Source organism: Danio rerio, chromosome 4 (assembly GCF_049306965.1).
Source record: "Danio rerio strain Tuebingen ecotype United States chromosome 4, GRCz12tu, whole genome shotgun sequence".
NCBI classification, from domain to species: domain Eukaryota; kingdom Metazoa; phylum Chordata; class Actinopteri; order Cypriniformes; family Danionidae; genus Danio; species Danio rerio.
In genome coordinates this window covers 48,108,721-48,123,915 of record NC_133179.1, presented here as the reverse complement: position 1 = coordinate 48,123,915, position 15,195 = coordinate 48,108,721, and the positions used below count along the sequence as shown (strand labels likewise).

The 15,195-nt window shown below is 46.8% G+C and overlaps 1 protein-coding gene and 24 non-coding genes across 28 annotated transcripts in view; 24 read left to right on the top strand and 1 right to left on the bottom strand.

Moving 5' to 3' along the window:
- zgc:113135 overlaps positions 1-15,195 on the bottom strand; it is a 283,991-nt gene that overhangs the window by 84,605 nt on the left and 184,191 nt on the right. The gene's annotated exons all lie outside the window — the stretch shown is intronic.
- On the top strand, positions 2,578-2,680 carry LOC137495091 (U6 spliceosomal RNA). The gene has a single exon (XR_011015036.1). It is a non-coding gene; the product is annotated as a U6 spliceosomal RNA (small nuclear RNA).
- On the top strand, positions 3,103-3,209 carry LOC137494544 (U6 spliceosomal RNA). The gene has a single exon (XR_011014490.2). It is a non-coding gene; the product is annotated as a U6 spliceosomal RNA (small nuclear RNA).
- On the top strand, positions 3,630-3,736 carry LOC141384272 (U6 spliceosomal RNA). Its single transcript, XR_012405336.1, has one exon. It is a non-coding gene; the product is annotated as a U6 spliceosomal RNA (small nuclear RNA).
- LOC141382058 (U6 spliceosomal RNA) lies at positions 4,160-4,266 on the top strand. Its single transcript, XR_012403002.1, has one exon. It is a non-coding gene; the product is annotated as a U6 spliceosomal RNA (small nuclear RNA).
- Positions 4,689-4,795, top strand: LOC137494742 (U6 spliceosomal RNA). The gene has a single exon (XR_011014688.2). It is a non-coding gene; the product is annotated as a U6 spliceosomal RNA (small nuclear RNA).
- Positions 5,216-5,322, top strand: LOC137494858 (U6 spliceosomal RNA). Its single transcript, XR_011014802.1, has one exon. It is a non-coding gene; the product is annotated as a U6 spliceosomal RNA (small nuclear RNA).
- Positions 5,746-5,852, top strand: LOC141382029 (U6 spliceosomal RNA). The gene has a single exon (XR_012402972.1). It is a non-coding gene; the product is annotated as a U6 spliceosomal RNA (small nuclear RNA).
- On the top strand, positions 6,276-6,382 carry LOC141382057 (U6 spliceosomal RNA). Its single transcript, XR_012403001.1, has one exon. It is a non-coding gene; the product is annotated as a U6 spliceosomal RNA (small nuclear RNA).
- LOC137494741 (U6 spliceosomal RNA) lies at positions 6,806-6,912 on the top strand. Its single transcript, XR_011014687.1, has one exon. It is a non-coding gene; the product is annotated as a U6 spliceosomal RNA (small nuclear RNA).
- LOC137494740 (U6 spliceosomal RNA) lies at positions 7,333-7,439 on the top strand. The gene has a single exon (XR_011014686.2). It is a non-coding gene; the product is annotated as a U6 spliceosomal RNA (small nuclear RNA).
- Positions 7,863-7,969, top strand: LOC141384209 (U6 spliceosomal RNA). Its single transcript, XR_012405264.1, has one exon. It is a non-coding gene; the product is annotated as a U6 spliceosomal RNA (small nuclear RNA).
- Positions 8,388-8,494, top strand: LOC141382036 (U6 spliceosomal RNA). The gene has a single exon (XR_012402979.1). It is a non-coding gene; the product is annotated as a U6 spliceosomal RNA (small nuclear RNA).
- Positions 8,918-9,024, top strand: LOC137494955 (U6 spliceosomal RNA). The gene has a single exon (XR_011014899.2). It is a non-coding gene; the product is annotated as a U6 spliceosomal RNA (small nuclear RNA).
- Positions 9,445-9,551, top strand: LOC137494856 (U6 spliceosomal RNA). Its single transcript, XR_011014800.1, has one exon. It is a non-coding gene; the product is annotated as a U6 spliceosomal RNA (small nuclear RNA).
- LOC137494738 (U6 spliceosomal RNA) lies at positions 9,975-10,081 on the top strand. Its single transcript, XR_011014684.1, has one exon. It is a non-coding gene; the product is annotated as a U6 spliceosomal RNA (small nuclear RNA).
- On the top strand, positions 10,502-10,608 carry LOC137494736 (U6 spliceosomal RNA). The gene has a single exon (XR_011014682.2). It is a non-coding gene; the product is annotated as a U6 spliceosomal RNA (small nuclear RNA).
- Positions 11,032-11,138, top strand: LOC137494950 (U6 spliceosomal RNA). Its single transcript, XR_011014894.2, has one exon. It is a non-coding gene; the product is annotated as a U6 spliceosomal RNA (small nuclear RNA).
- LOC137494942 (U6 spliceosomal RNA) lies at positions 11,557-11,663 on the top strand. Its single transcript, XR_011014886.2, has one exon. It is a non-coding gene; the product is annotated as a U6 spliceosomal RNA (small nuclear RNA).
- On the top strand, positions 12,084-12,190 carry LOC137494735 (U6 spliceosomal RNA). Its single transcript, XR_011014681.2, has one exon. It is a non-coding gene; the product is annotated as a U6 spliceosomal RNA (small nuclear RNA).
- On the top strand, positions 12,614-12,720 carry LOC141384271 (U6 spliceosomal RNA). The gene has a single exon (XR_012405335.1). It is a non-coding gene; the product is annotated as a U6 spliceosomal RNA (small nuclear RNA).
- On the top strand, positions 13,144-13,250 carry LOC137494952 (U6 spliceosomal RNA). Its single transcript, XR_011014896.2, has one exon. It is a non-coding gene; the product is annotated as a U6 spliceosomal RNA (small nuclear RNA).
- Positions 13,669-13,775, top strand: LOC137494586 (U6 spliceosomal RNA). Its single transcript, XR_011014532.2, has one exon. It is a non-coding gene; the product is annotated as a U6 spliceosomal RNA (small nuclear RNA).
- LOC141384269 (U6 spliceosomal RNA) lies at positions 14,199-14,305 on the top strand. Its single transcript, XR_012405332.1, has one exon. It is a non-coding gene; the product is annotated as a U6 spliceosomal RNA (small nuclear RNA).
- Positions 14,726-14,832, top strand: LOC137494733 (U6 spliceosomal RNA). Its single transcript, XR_011014679.2, has one exon. It is a non-coding gene; the product is annotated as a U6 spliceosomal RNA (small nuclear RNA).

Here is a 15,195-nt window from a genome sequence, read left to right as displayed (position 1 = left end):
GAGCTCTGGACCATAAAAGGAGGAACTATGGCAGAGGAAGCCGAGAGAGGACCGGGCCCGGACATATTTTACTTTTGCTTTCAGTTTGACGGCAGTCTTCGTGAGGAGCTGCCGTCCGTCCGTTTTGGTTTAGACACGGAGACTGCCGTCCCTGTTATTAATAAATATTTTAAAACTGCGTTGGTTCTCTGCCTCCTTCTTTCTAGCGGCCAAAGGGCCATGAACTTTATTACAGTGGTGCCGAAGCCCGGGAGAAGGAGGGACGCGTTGTCCAGATGCCCTTGCCGCTGAGAGAGGGGCGAGTGTTTGGGAGTTAACCAGAGTGGGGGAGAAACCTGTTCGTCTGCCCAGAGTGCCGGGGCGGCCTGAGGCTGGCGAGGAAAGGATCTGCCTGCTGCCGTCTCCCAGCATGGGGAGGAGCAGGAGACGCAGGGCTCACCACCGAAGGGGAAAGTGCTGAAGGGAGCCATCCCACAGAACCCGGGGGAGTTGCCGCGATCCACCATGATGCCAGAGCCTGCATCCATCCACGGAAGCGGAGCAGGAGACCAGAGATGCCGCCAGCCAGCCAGGAGAACCGCCGCCGGACGCCAGAAGACAGACGGGTGGATAGATTCCTCCACAGGGCTCTCAGCACGTCATCGCATCTCTCAGCTGGTGGAGGACCGAGTGGCAGCGTGTCTGGAGAACCGAACCCCAATTTTTTTTTTCATTTTCCTCTCTCCCCTTTCCTGGTGTACTCTGTCTTTCCTTTTTTTTCATCTCCTGTTCTCTCGGCCCATCTCATATAGGTCTCGCAGGGGCTGTGGCGCCAACCCCCCCATTGTCTCCGTGAGGAGCTGCCGTCCCTGTTATTAATAAATATTTTTAAACTACGTCGGTTCTCCGCCTCCTTCTTCCAGGCGGCCAAAGGGCCGTGAACTTTATTACAGAGACTTATAGTGAAGTCCAGTGTTGTAATGAGAAACTAAATCATTTGGTGATGAAAGGTTAGTAATTTCAGGAAGAGAGTTAATACTAGCAAAAAAAGGATTTTAAATTAATATGTTTTATGTTACGGAAGGAAATAGTACGGAGAGATTTGGTGGAAGAAAGAGAGAGTGCAAAATTAAATCAGAGGAGAAAATTATCCGTTATAGGGAGTTCCTCAGCAGAGAGGTCAATGGGTGAAACACCAGAGCAGCAGATGAGGTTGAGGGTGTGTCCTTTAGAGTGTGTGGGAACATTGACATGCTGTTGAAGTCCAAAGCTCTCAAGACAGGATATAAAATCACTTGTAAGGGAGTTATTAAAATTATCCACATGAATATTAAAATCTCCTAAAACCATAATATTAGGTGAGAGGGTGGTAATATGTGTTTAAAAGCAGCAAAGTCATTTAGAAATTCATTATTTAGTTTGGGTGGACGATAAATTATGGAAACATTTGTAGGTGTGGATCCAGAAAGTTTTGAAATCATAGATTCGAATGAAGGAATAATGTGAAAATGTTTTTAAAGGAAAATGAGAAAGATTTTCAAGAATGTGTTCTCAAAAATTTCTACATTTGTTTCAGAAACAAAGTGCATAAAAGACCAGTTTCAGAACAATTTTGGAAAAAAATATTTGTGGAAATAGACAAAGAGGGAATCTGGAAGAATTTAAAATGGAAATATTTAGATGCAAAAATTGAAACGTTGGATTATTTCATCAGACATAATGTTATTTTCACTGAAACAAAACTGGCACAAATTGGAAGCAGTGAGAATGCATTATGCAAAATATGTGGACTGGAAAATGAAGGTATTATGCATTTGTTTTTAAAATGTGTTGAATTTAATACATTTATGGCAAAGTTAAAAGAAAGTATTAAACAAATGATGAAAAGTAAAACTGATTGAGAAGGAGACAGAATGGTATAAAATATTTTTATTTGGTTTTAATTAGGGATGCACCGATATGGATTTTTTGGCTGATACCGATAACCTATAATTCTTCAGACTTGGAGGCCGATAGCCGATATGTATAGGCCGATAATAATAAATATTTTAAATTGTTATATTTTTATACAGCAAACTTCATAAAAGATTGAACTGCTCTTATGAACTGAATAGTCTATACTTGAAGCAAAAAAGATATGATTTCGAAATTGCAAGGTGTCAACATCGGATCGATAACGATAATCTTAAAAATAGCATTTATCGGACAATAACGATATGGGCGCCGATATATCGTGCATCCCTAGTTTTAATGGAAGTAAAACAAGAATTGCCTATTTGTTTCTATCAGTTGCAAGAACTGTAATTTGAGAAAGGAGAAACATTGTTAAAAATAAACATGCTAAAATGGAGTTATGGACAATGTATAAAAGAAACTGGAAAACTATATTAAAACTGTGGAACAATATTTTAGAATGGAAGAAAAAGAGACTGAATTTTACAAAACGTTTATGTTGAATACTCCTTATATTACGTACTCACTAGATGGTTTGAAAATAGATTTGCCAGAATGATTATGCTTGTTGTTTTCCTGTTTTGAAACCAACATAATGTCATAAGGAATGTTTGTAAATGATATTTTTATATGCTTCTGAACTGATGTTTTGAAAAAAAAAAAACATATACTTGGATCGATACAGAGAATATTAGCATGGCCCCTGCGAAAGGATGACACGCAAATCCGTGAAGCGCTCCATATTGCTGTTTTAGTGCGTGGGTAAAAGTACAGAAATGAAAAAAGACAAAAGGCTTTTCACGATTCCAAATGGTGCATGAGGATGGGTTTAGCAAATCGTGGGAGGTGCTACTGGGTCAACTGGAAAGTCTACATGCATGGTGAAAACGAATGTGGGATGCTTTGATCGTTTGTTTTGTTGTGCAACCAATGCACTTCCAAAGCCTTTGCTTTAGTGGGACTTTACCATAGGCTAACCTGACACTCTAATTTCCCCAGTCTTTAAACTTGGTGACCTACTGCATCAATCAGTGTGCCTAGCACTGACAGGACCAAAGCTCTGTAGTGCACGGCATACAAGTGGGAACATGGCTCTCCAGGTCCCACCACCTTGGAGGAACATTGCTGGGACTCGAGGCGTACATATGCCCTGAGCCTGACTGCTGATCTGTGCTCCCTACGGTGGCACATATACTAAAATTGGATCGATACAGAGAAGATTAGCATGGCCCCTGCGAAAGGATGACACGCAAATCCGTGAAGCTCTCCATATTGCTTTTTTAGTGCGTGGGTAAAAGTACAGAAATGCAAAAAGACAAAAGGCTTTTCACGATTCCAAATGGTGCATGAGGATGGGTTTAGCAAATCGTGGGAGGTGCTGCTGGGTCAACTGGAAAGTCTACATGCATGGTGAAAACGAATGTGGGACGCTTTGATCGTTTGTTTTGTTGTGCTAATGCACTTCCAAAGCCCTTGCTTTAGTGGGACTTTGCCATAGGCTATCCTGACACTCTAATTTCCCCCTGTCCATAAACTTGGTGACCTACTGCATCAATCAGTGTGCCTAGCACTGACAGGGCCAAAGCTCTGTAGTGCACGGCATACAAGTGGGAACATGGCTCTCCAGGTCCCACCACCTTGGAGGAACATTGCTGGGACTCGAGGCGTACATATGCCCTGAGCCTGTCCACTCGTCCGTGCTCGCTACGGTGGCACATATACTAAAATTGGATCGATACAGAGAAGATTAGCATGGCCCCTGCGAAAGGATGACACGCAAATCCGTGAAGCGCTCCATATTGCTGTTTTAGTGCGTGGGTAAAAGTACAGAAATGCAAAAAGACAAAAGGCTTTTCACGATTCCAAATGGTGCATGAGGATGGGTTTAGCAAATCGTGGGAGGTGTTGCTGGGTCAACTGGAAAGTGTGCATGCATGGTGAAAACGAATGTGGGATGCTTTGATCATTTGTTTTGTTGTGCAACCAATGCACTTCCAAAGCCCTTGCTTTACTGGGACTTTGCCATAGGCTATCCTGACACTCTAATTTCCCCCTGTCCATAAACTTGGTGACCTACTGCATCAATCAGTGTGCCTAGCACTGACAGGGCCAAAGCTCTGTAGTGCACGGCATACAAGTGGGAACATGGCTCTCCAGGTCCCACCACCTTGGAGGAACATTGCTGGGACTCGAGGCGTACATATGCCCTGAGACTGTCCACTCGTCCGCGCTTGCTACGGTGGCACATATACTAAAATTGGATCGATACAGAGAAGATTAGCATGGCCCCTGCGAAAGGATGACACGCAAATCCGTGAAGCGCTCCATATTGCTGTTTTAGTGCGTGGGTAAAAGTACAGAAATGAAAAAAGACAAAAGGCTTTTCACGATTCCAAATGGTGCATGAGGATGGGTTTAGCAAATCGTGGGAGGTGCTACTGGGTCAACTGGAAAGTCTACATGCATGGTGAAAACGAATGTGGGATGCTTTGATCGTTTGTTTTGTTGTGCAACCAATGCACTTCCAAAGCCTTTGCTTTAGTGGGACTTTACCATAGGCTAACCTGACACTCTAATTTCCCCAGTCTTTAAACTTGGTGACCTACTGCATCAATCAGTGTGCCTAGCACTGACAGGACCAAAGCTCTGTAGTGCACGGCATACAAGTGGGAACATGGCTCTCCAGGTCCCACCACCTTGGAGGAACATTGCTGGGACTCGAGGCCTACATATGCCCTGAGCCTGACTGCTGATCTGTGCTCCCTACGGTGGCACATATACTAAAATTGGATCGATACAGAGAAGATTAGCATGGCCCCTGCGAAAGGATGACACGCAAATCCGTGAAGCTCTCCATATTGCTTTTTTAGTGCGTGGGTAAAAGTACAGAAATGCAAAAAGACAAAAGGCTTTTCACGATTCCAAATGGTGCATGAGGATGGGTTTAGCAAATCGTGGGAGGTGCTGCTGGGTCAACTGGAAAGTCTACATGCATGGTGAAAACGAATGTGGGACGCTTTGATCGTTTGTTTTGTTGTGCTAATGCACTTCCAAAGCCCTTGCTTTAGTGGGACTTTGCCATAGGCTATCCTGACACTCTAATTTCCCCCTGTCCATAAACTTGGTGACCTACTGCATCAATCAGTGTGCCTAGCACTGACAGGGCCAAAGCTCTGTAGTGCACGGCATAGAAGTGGGAACATGGCTCTTCGGGTCCCACCACCTTGAAGGAACATTGCTGGGACTCGAGGCGTACATATGCCCTGAGCCTGACCGCTGGTCTGTGCTTGCTACGGTGGCACATATACTAAAATTGGATCGATACAGAGAAGATTAGCATGGCCCCTGCGAAAGGATGACACGCAAATCCGTGAAGCGCTCCATATTGCTGTTTTAGTGCGTGGGTAAAAGTACAGAAATGAAAAAAGACAAAAGGCTTTTCACGATTCCAAATGGTGCATGAGGATGGGTTTAGCAAATCGTGGGAGGTGCTGCTGGGTCAACTGGAAAGTCTACATGCATGGTGAAAACGAATGTGGGATGCTTTGATCGTTTGCTTTGTTGTGCAACCAATGCACTTCCAAAGCCCTTGCTTTACTGGGACTTTGCCATAGGCTATCCTGACACTCTAATTTCCCCCTGTCCATAAACTTGGTGACCTACTGCATCAATCAGTGTGCCTAGCACTGACAGGGCCAAAGCTCTGTAGTGCACGGCATACAAGTGGGAACATGGCTCTCCAGGTCCCACCACCTTGGAGGAACATTGCTGGGACTCGAGGCGTACATATGCCCTGAGCCTGTCCACTCGTCCGTGCTCGCTACGGTGGCACATATACTAAAATTGGATCGATACAGAGAAGATTAGCATGGCCCCTGCGAAAGGATGACACGCAAATCCGTGAAGCGCTCAATATTGCTGTTTTAGTGCGTGGGTAAAAGTACAGAAATGCAAAAAGACAAAAGGCTTTTCACGATTCCAAATGGTGCATGAGGATGGGTTTAGCAAATCGTGGGAGGTGTTGCTGGGTCAACTGGAAAGTGTACATGCATGGTGAAAACGAATGTGGGATGCTTTGATCATTTGTTTTGTTGTGCAACCAATGCACTTCCAAAGCCCTTGCTTTACTGGGACTTTGCCATAGGCTATCCTGACACTCTAATTTCCCCCTGTCCATAAACTTGGTGACCTACTGCATCAATCAGTGTGCCTAGCACTGACAGGGCCAAAGCTCTGTAGTGCACGGCATACAAGTGGGAACATGGCTCTCCAGGTCCCACCACCTTGGAGGAACATTGCTGGGACTCGAGGCGTACATATGCCCTGAGACTGTCCACTCGTCCGCGCTTGCTACGGTGGCACATATACTAAAATTGGATCGATACAGAGAAGATTAGCATGGCCCCTGCGAAAGGATGACACGCAAATCCGTGAAGCGCTCCATATTGCTGTTTTAGTGCGTGGGTAAAAGTACAGAAATGAAAAAAGACAAAAGGCTTTTCACGATTCCAAATGGTGCATGAGGATGGGTTTAGCAAATCGTGGGAGGTGCTGCTGGGTCAACTGGAAAGTCTACATGCATGGTGAAAACGAATGTGGGATGCTTTGATCATTTGTTTTGTTGTGCAACCAATGCACTTCCAAAGCCCTTGCTTTACTGGGACTTTGCCATAGGCTATCCTGACACTCTAATTTCCCCCTGTCCATAAACTTGGTGACCTACTGCATCAATCAGTGTGCCTAGCACTGACAGGGCCAAAGCTCTGTAGTGCACGGCATACAAGTGGGAACATGGCTCTCCAGGTCCCACCACCTTGGAGGAACATTGCTGGGACTCGAGGCGTACATATGCCCTGAGCCTGACTGCTGATCTGTGCTCGCTACGGTGGCACATATACTAAAATTGGATCGATACAGAGAAGATTAGCATGGCCCCTGCGAAAGGATGACACGCAAATCCGTGAAGCGCTCCATATTGCTTTTTTAGTGCGTGGGTAAAAGTACAGAAATGAAAAAAGACAAAAGGCTTTTCACGATTCCAAATGGTGCATGAGGATGGGTTTAGCAAATCGTGGGAGGTGCTGCTGGGTCAACTGGAAAGTCTACATGCATGGTGAAAACGAATGTGGGATGCTTTGATCGTTTGTTTTGTTGTGCTAATGCACTTCCAAAGCCCTTGCTTTAGTTGGACTTTGCCATAGGCTATCCTGACACTCTAATTTCCCCCTGTCCATAAACTTGGTGACCTACTGCATCAATCTGTGTGCCTAGCACTGACAGGGCCAAAGCTCTGTAGTGCACGGCATACAAGTGGGAACATGGCTCTTCGGGTCCCACCACCTTGGAGGAACATTGCTGGGACTCGAGGCGTACATATGCCCTGAGCCTGACCACTGGTCTGTGCTTGCTACGGTGGCACATATACTAAAATTGGATCGATACAGAGAAGATTAGCATGGCCCCTGCGAAAGGATGACACGCAAATCCGTGAAGCGCTCCATATTGCTGTTTTAGTGCGTGGGTAAAAGTACAGAAATGAAAAAAGACAAAAGGCTTTTCACGATTCCAAATGGTGCATGAGGATGGGTTTAGCAAATCGTGGGAGGTGCTGCTGGGTCAACTGGAAAGTCTACATGCATGGTGAAAACGAATGTGGGATGCTTTGATCGTTTGCTTTGTTGTGCAACCAATGCACTTCCAAAGCCCTTGCTTTACTGGGACTTTGCCATAGGCTATCCTGACACTCTAATTTCCCCCTGTCCATAAACTTGGTGACCTACTGCATCAATCAGTGTGCCTAGCACTGACAGGGCCAAAGCTCTGTAGTGCACGGCATACAAGTGGGAACATGGCTCTCCAGGTCCCACCACCTTGGAGGAACATTGCTGGGACTCGAGGCGTACATATGCCCTGAGCCTGTCCACTCGTCCGTGCTCGCTACGGTGGCACATATACTAAAATTGGATCGATACAGAGAAGATTAGCATGGCCCCTGCGAAAGGATGACACGCAAATCCGTGAAGCGCTCCATATTGCTTTTTTAATGCGTGGGTAAAAGTACAGAAATGAAAAAAGACAAAAGGCTTTTCACGTTTCCAAATGGTGCATGAGGATGGGTTTAGCAAATCGTGGGAGGTGCTGCTGGGTCAACTGGAAAGTCTACATGCATGGTGACAACGAATGTGGGATGCTTTGATCATATGTTTTGTTGTGCTAATGCACTTCCAAAGCCCTTGCTTTAGTGGGATTGCCATAGGCTATCCTGACACTCTAAATTCCCCCCGTCCATAAACTTGGTGACCTACTGCATCAATCAGTGTGCCTAGCACTGACAGGGCCAAAGCTCTGTAGTGCACGGCATACAAGTGGGAACATGGCTCTCCAGGTCCCACCACCTTGGAGGAACATTGCTGGGACTCGAGGCGTACATATGCCCTGAGCCTGTCCACTCGTCCGTGCTCGCTACGGTGGCACATATACTAAAATTGGATTGATACAGAGAAGATTAGCATGGCCCCTGCGAAAGGATGACACGCAAATCCGTGAAGCGCTCCATATTGCTGTTTTAGTGCGTGGGTAAAAGTACAGAAATGCAAAAAGACAAAAGGCTTTTCACGATTCCAAATGGTGCATGAGGATGGGTTTAGCAAATCGTGGGAGGTGCTGCTGGGTCAACTGGAAAGTCTACATGCATGGTGAAAACGAATGTGGGATGCTTTGATCATTTGTTTTGTTGTGCAACCAATGCACTTTCAAAGCCCTTGCTTTACTGGGACTTTGCCATAGGCTATCCTGACACTCTAATTTCCCCCTGTCCATAAACTTGGTGACCTACTGCATCAATCAGTGTGCCTAGCACTGACAGGGCCAAAGCTCTGTAGTGCACGGCATACAAGTGGGAACATGGCTCTCCAGGTCCCACCACCTTGGAGGAACATTGCTGGGACTCGAGGCGTACATATGCCCTGAGCCTGACTGCTGATCTGTGATCGCTACGGTGGCACATATACTAAAATTGGATCGATACAGAGAAGATTAGCATGGCCCCTGCGAAAGGATGACACGCAAATCCGTGAAGCGCTCCATATTGCTGTTTTAGTGCGTGGGTAAAAGTACAGAAATGAAAAAAGACAAAAGGCTTTTCACGATTCCAAATGGTGCATGAGGATGGGTTTAGCAAATCGTGGGAGGTGCTGCTGGGTCAACTGGAAAGTCTACATGCATGGTGAAAACGAATGTGGGATGCTTTGATCGTTTGTTTTGTTGTGCTAATGCACTTCCAAAGCCCTTGCTTTAGTGGGACTTTGCCATAGGCTATCCTGACACTCTAATTTCCCCCTGTCCATAAACTTGGTGACCTACTGCATCAATCAGTGTGCCTAGCACTGACAGGGCCAAAGCTCTGTAGTGCACGGCATACAAGTGGGAACATGGCTCTTCGGGTCCCACCACCTTGAAGGAACATTGCTGGGACTCGAGGCGTACATATGCCCTGAGCCTGACCGCTGGTCTGTGCTTGCTACGGTGGCACATATACTAAAATTGGATCGATACAGAGAAGATTAGCATGGCCCCTGCGAAAGGATGACACGCAAATCCGTGAAGCGCTCCATATTGCTGTTTTAGTGCGTGGGTAAAAGTACAGAAATGCAAAAAGACAAAAGGCTTTTCACGATTCCAAATGGTGCATGAGGATGGGTTTAGCAAATCGTGGGAGGTGCTGCTCGGTCAACTGGAAAGTCTACATGCATGGTGAAAACGAATGTGGTATGCTTTGATCATTTGTTTTGTTGTGCAACCAATGCACTTCCAAAGCCCTTGCTTTACTGGGACTTTGCCATAGGCTATCCTGACACTCTAATTTCCCCCTGTCCATAAACTTGGTGACCTACTGCATCAATCAGTGTGCCTAGCACTGACAGGGCCAAAGCTCTGTAGTGCACGGCATACAAGTGGGAACATGGCTCTCCAGGTCCCACCACCTTGGAGGAACATTGCTGGGACTCGAGGCGTACATATGCCCTGAGCCTGACTGCTGATCTGTGCTCGCTACGGTGGCACATATACTAAAATTGGATCGATACAGAGAAGATTAGCATGGCCCCTGCGAAAGGATGACACGCAAATCCGTGAAGCGCTCCATATTGCTGTTTTAGTGCGTGGGTAAAAGTACAGAAATGCAAAAAGACAAAAGGCTTTTCACGATTCCAAATGGTGCATGAGGATGGGTTTAGCAAATCGTGGGAGGTGCTGCTGGGTCAACTGGAAAGTCTACATGCATGGTGAAAACGAATGTGGGATGCTTTGATCGTTTGTTTTGTTGTGATAATGCACTTCCAAAGCCCTTGCTTTAGTGGGACTTTGCCATAGGCTATCCTGACACTCTAATTTCCCCCTGTCCATAAACTTGGTGACCTACTGCATCAATCAGTGTGCCTAGCACTGACAGGGCCAAAGCTCTGTAGTGCACGGCATACAAGTGGGAACATGGCTCTTCGGGTCCCACCACCTTGAAGGAACATTGCTGGGACTCGAGGCGTACATATGCCCTGAGCCTGACTGCTGGTCTGTGCTTGCTACGGTGGCACATATACTAAAATTGGATCGATACAGAGAAGATTAGCATGGCCCCTGCGAAAGGATGACACGCAAATCCGTGAAGCGCTCCATATTGCTGTTTTAGTGCGTGGGTAAAAGTACAGAAATGAAAAAAGACAAAAGGCTTTTCACGATTCCAAATGGTGCATGAGGATGGGTTTAGCAAATCGTGGGAGGTGCTGCTGGGTCAACTGGAAAGTCTACATGCATGGTGAAAACGAATGTGAGATGCTTTGATCGTTTGCTTTGTTGTGCAACCAATGCACTTCCAAAGCCCTTGCTTTACTGGGACTTTGCCATAGGCTATCCTGACACTCTAATTTCCCCCCGTCCATAAACTTGGTGACCTACTGCATCAATCAGTGTGCCTAGCACTGACAGGGCCAAAGCTCTGTAGTGCACGGCATACAAGTGGGAACATGGCTCTCCAGGTCCCACCACCTTGGAGGAACATTGCTGGGACTCGAGGCGTACATATGCCCTGAGCCTGACTGCTGATCTGTGCTCGCTACGGTGGCACATATACTAAAATTGGATCGATACAGAGAAGATTAGCATGGCCCCTGCGAAAGGATGACACGCAAATCCGTGAAGCGCTCCATATTGCTTTTTTAGTGCGTGGGTAAAAGTACAGAAATGCAAAAAGACAAAAGGCTTTTCACGATTCCAAATGGTGCATGAGGATGGGTTTAGCAAATCGTGGGAGGTGCTGCTGGGTCAACTGGAAAGTCTACATGCATGGTGACAACGAATGTGGGATGCTTTGATCATATGTTTTGTTGTGCTAATGCACTTCCAAAGCCCTTGCTTTAGTGGGATTGCCATAGGCTATCCTGACACTCTAAATTCCCCCCGTCCATAAACTTGGTGACCTACTGCATCAATCAGTGTGCCTAGCACTGACAGGGCCAAAGCTCTGTAGTGCACGGCATACAAGTGGGAACATGGCTCTCCAGGTCCCACCACCTTGGAGGAACATTGCTGGGACTCGAGGCGTACATATGCCCTGAGCCTGTCCACTCGTCCGTGCTCGCTACGGTGGCACATATACTAAAATTGGATCGATACAGAGAAGATTAGCATGGCCCCTGCGAAAGGATGACACGCAAATCCGTGAAGCGCTCCATATTGTTGTTTTAGTGCGTGGGTAAAAGTACAGAAATGAAAAAAGACAAAAGGCTTTTCACGATTCCAAATGGTGCATGAGGATGGGTTTAGCAAATCGTGGGAGGTGCTGCTGGGTCAACTGGAAAGTCTACATGCATGGTGAAAACGAATGTGGGATGCTTTGATCGTTTGTTTTGTTGTGCTAATGCACTTCCAAAGCCCTAGCTTTAGTGGGACTTTGCCATAGGCTATCCTGACACTCTAATTTCCCCCTGTCCATAAACTTGGTGACCTACTGCATCAATCAGTGTGCCTAGCACTGACAGGGCCAAAGCTCTGTAGTGCACGGCATACAAGTGGGAACATGGCTCTTCGGGTCCCACCACCTTGAAGGAACATTGCTGGGACTCGAGGCGTACATATGCCCTGAGCCTGACCGCTGGTCTGTGCTTGCTACGGTGGCACATATACTAAAATTGGATCGATACAGAGAAGATTAGCATGGCCCCTGCGAAAGGGTGACACGCAAATCCGTGAAGCGCTCCATATTGCTGTTTTAGTGCGTGGGTAAAAGTACAGAAATGAAAAAAGACAAAAGGCTTTTCACGATTCCAAATGGTGCATGAGGATGGGTTTAGCAAATCGTGGGAGGTGCTGCTGGGTCAACTGGAAAGTCTACATGCATGGTGAAAACGAATGTGAGATGCTTTGATCGTTTGCTTTGTTGTGCAACCAATGCACTTCCAAAGCCCTTGCTTTAGTGGGACTTTGCCATAGGCTATCCTGACACTCTAATTTCCCCCCGTCCATAAACTTGGTGACCTACTGCATCAATCAGTGTGCCTAGCACTGACAGGGCCAAAGCTCTGTAGTGCACGGCATACAAGTGGGAACATGGCTCTCCAGGTCCCACCACCTTGGAGGAACATTGCTGGGACTCGAGGCGTACATATGCCCTGAGCCTGTCCACTCGTCCGTGCTCGCTACGGTGGCACATATACTAAAATTGGATCGATACAGAGAAGATTAGCATGGCCCCTGCGAAAGGATGACACGCAAATCCGTGAAGCGCTCCATATTGCTGATTTAGTGCGTGGGTAAAAGTACAGAAATGCAATAAGACAAAAGGCTTTTCTTGATTCCAAATGGTGCATGAGGATGGGTTTAGCAAATCGTGGGAGGTGCTGCTGGGTCAACTGGAAAGTCTACATGCATGGTGAAAACGAATGTGGGATGCTTTGATCATTTGTTTTGTTGTGCAACCAATGCACTTTCAAAGCCCTTGCTTTACTGGGACTTTGCCATAGGCTATCCTGACACTCTAATTTCCCCCTGTCCATAAACTTGGTGACCTACTGCATCAATCAGTGTGCCTAGCACTGACAGGGCCAAAGCTCTGTAGTGCACGGCATACAAGTGGGAACATGGCTCTCCAGGTCCCACCACCTTGGAGGAACATTGCTGGGACTCAAGGCGTACATATGCCCTGAGCCTGACTGCTGATCTGTGCTCGCTATGGTGGCACATATACTAAAATTGGATCGATACAGAGAAGATTAGCATGGCCCCTGCGAAAGGATGACACGCAAATCCGTGAAGCGCTCCATATTGCTTTTTTAGTGCGTGGGTAAAAGTACAGAAATGAAAAAAGACAAAAGGCTTTTCACGTTTCCAAATGGTGCATGACGATGGGTTTAGCAAATCGTGGGAGGTGCTGCTGGGTCAACTGGAAAGTCTACATGCATGGTGACAACGAATGTGGGATGCTTTGATCATATGTTTTGTTGTGCTAATGCACTTCCAAAGCCCTTGCTTTAGTGGGATTGCCATAGGCTATCCTGACACTCTAAATTCCCCCCGTCCATAAACTTGGTGACCTACTGCATCAATCAGTGTGCCTAGCACTGACAGGGCCAAAGCTCTGTAGTGCACGGCATACAAGTGGGAACATGGCTCTCCAGGTCCCACCACCTTGGAGGAACATTGCTGGGACTCGAGGCGTACATATGCCCTGAGCCTGTCCACTCGTCCGTGCTCGCTACGGTGGCACATATACTAAAATTGGATCGATACAGAGAAGATTAGCATGGCCCCTGCGAAAGGATGACACGCAAATCCGTGAAGCGCTCCATATTGTTGTTTTAGTGCGTGGGTAAAAGTACAGAAATGCAAAAAGACAAAAGGCTTTTCACGATTCCAAATGGTGCATGAGGATGGGTTTAGCAAATCGTGGGAGGTGCTGCTGGGTCAACTGGAAAGTCTACATGCATGGTGAAAACGAATGTGGGATGCTTTGATCATTTGTTTTGTTGTGCAACCAATGCACTTTCAAAGCCCTTGCTTTACTGGGACTTTGCCATAGGCTATCCTGACACTCTAATTTCCCCCTGTCCATAAACTTGGTGACCTACTGCATCAATCAGTGTGCCTAGCACTGACAGGGCCAAAGCTCTGTAGTGCACGGCATACAAGTGGGAACATGGCTCTCCAGGTCCCACCACCTTGGAGGAACATTGCTGGGACTCGAGGCGTACATATGCCCTGAGCCTGACTGCTGATCTGTGCTCGCTACGGTGGCACATATACTAAAATTGGATCGATACAGAGAAGATTAGCATGGCCCCTGCGAAAGGATGACACGCAAATCCGTGAAGCGCTCCATATTGCTGTTTTAGTGCGTGGGTAAAAGTACAGAAATGAAAAAAGACAAAAGGCTTTTCACGATTCCAAATGGTGCATGAGGATGGGTTTAGCAAATCGTGGGAGGTGCTGCTGGGTCAACTGGAAAGTCTACATGCATGGTGAAAACGAATGTGGGATGCTTTGATCGTTTGTTTTGTTGTGCTAATGCACTTCCAAAGCCCTTGCTTTAGTGGGACTTTGCCATAGGCTATCCTGACACTCTAATTTCCCCCTGTCCATAAACTTGGTGACCTACTGCATCAATCAGTGTGCCTAGCACTGACAGGGCCAAAGCTCTGTAGTGCACGGCATACAAGTGGGAACATGGCTCTTCGGGTCCCACCACCTTGAAGGAACATTGCTGGGACTCGAGGCGTACATATGCCCTGAGCCTGACCGCTGGTCTGTGCTTGCTACGGTGGCACATATACTAAAATTGGATCGATACAGAGAAGATTAGCATGGCCCCTGCGAAAGGATGACACGCAAATCCGTGAAGCGCTCCATATTGCTGTTTTAGTGCGTGGGTAAAAGTACAGAAATGAAAAAAGACAAAAGGCTTTTCACGATTCCAAATGGTGCATGAGGATGGGTTTAGCAAATCGTGGGAGGTGCTGCTGGGTCAACTGGAAAGTCTACATGCATGGTGAAAACGAATGTGAGATGCTTTGATCGTTTGCTTTGTTGTGCAACCAATGCACTTCCAAAGCCCTTGCTTTACTGGGACTTTGCCATAGGCTATCCTGACACTCTAATTTCCCCCCGTCCATAAACTTGGTGACCTACTGCATCAATCAGTGTGCCTAGCACTGACAGGGCCAAAGCTCTGTAGTGCACGGCATACAAGTGGGAACATGGCTCTCCAGGTCCCACCAC